At 39.5% G+C, this 1,382-nt stretch overlaps 1 non-coding gene across 1 annotated transcript; it reads left to right on the top strand.

Annotated features, from left to right (window-relative positions):
* Positions 1-551: 551 nt before the first annotated feature.
* LOC111743466 lies at positions 552-670 on the top strand. Its single transcript, XR_002781726.1, has one exon. It is a non-coding gene; the product is annotated as a 5S ribosomal RNA (ribosomal RNA).
* The last annotated feature ends 712 nt before the right edge of the window (positions 671-1,382 follow it).

Raw genomic sequence — 1,382 nt, forward strand, 5'->3', positions numbered from 1 at the left:
TTGCTTTGTGTTTTCATTCTGCTTAAAACACACATATGTGCCAGAAATGAAAACATTTTCAAAGGGCACGTTTCAAGGACTTCTAAACGTAGGACCTATCGCCAAATATACATTTTCCTAATATGTAAATGACTGAAAAGGAACACAATGAAAAGCATATGCTATTCAAATTTTCTTTAGAAAAACAAGAGCTAGAGGGTTTGACTTCTGGCCTCCTAAATTTTTTAAACTAGTGGTTTCCATTTAAATTTTATTCTAAGTCCTCAGACATCATTCGTTGCGTATTTTAATTCTGTCTCTTAATCAAAACTGAAAAAAAGCTACTAAGAATACTAAGAATAATTTTATTCTCCAAATAGGAGAATGTCATTTCCTTACATCAGTCTGTGACTTGACATGAAGCTTTCAAATAGTTATCAAGACTAAAAATGTTATAAAACACACAGAATATCCGGGCTGCTAGTTGGCCATTTCATAGGCCTGGGGACGAATCGAGAGTTGGACAGTAAACACAAACTTGTAGAGGAAAGAAGCTTTAATTTCTTGCCTTCTGCTATGGCCATGCCACCCTGATCAAGCCCGATCCCATCTGATCTCGGAAGCTAAGCAGGGTCGGGCCTGGTTAGTACTTGGATGGGAGATCCCCTAGGAAGACCAGGTGCTATAGGCATTAAAATCAATCAATCAATCAATCAATCAATAAGTTTCTTGCTTTCTGTTGTCTGTAAAGGAAATTGCCTCAAATTATTTCTGGGGGGGGGGGAAAGACAGCATAAATCCACTAATTAAACTCAAGGCAGTCGACAATGATTGGGATTTGCTTGGGAGTCCATGGTGGCCACCCAGTGTGAACAAATGCCCTTGACATAATTTAAAAGAATTGTCATTCTTTATGAAAATAATCCCACTGGTGAGCGAGTCTCTCAAATGCCTTGTTTTATTTTACCGATTTTTTTTTTTTTTTTATTTTACCGATTTTTTTTTTTTGTGGGGTGGGGGATCAGGAACAAGTCAGCACTTATAATTATTCTATGTCATCTCGTCAAAGATTCACAAACCTGAGTGGCCATCTCCTTCCCGAGCAGATCCGTGGGGCGGGTGGGAGTCGTTCAAGTTCCCTGGAGCCCTTGTCCCCTTCCGAGGGGATTGAAGAGGCCGTGCTGGACCCTGAAATACGACCGAAGGTCTAGACCTTTTTTACCCTTGGGATTATCACACTTTCCCAGCTCTGGTTAAAATTTGCCTCCCATATCTTCATATTTCCATGATAGAACATGGAAAAAGAAACGCAGAAAAGGTTTTGCCTTTGCTGTTAAAAAGTTATGACCTTTGCTCGCATTTGCCAGAGAAAGTGCCTCATAGCACCAATTAACATGAATTAT

Source organism: Pteropus vampyrus, unplaced genomic scaffold (assembly GCF_000151845.1).
Source record: "Pteropus vampyrus isolate Shadow unplaced genomic scaffold, Pvam_2.0 Scaffold114, whole genome shotgun sequence".
In the NCBI taxonomy this organism is placed as follows: Eukaryota; Metazoa; Chordata; class Mammalia; order Chiroptera; family Pteropodidae; genus Pteropus; species Pteropus vampyrus.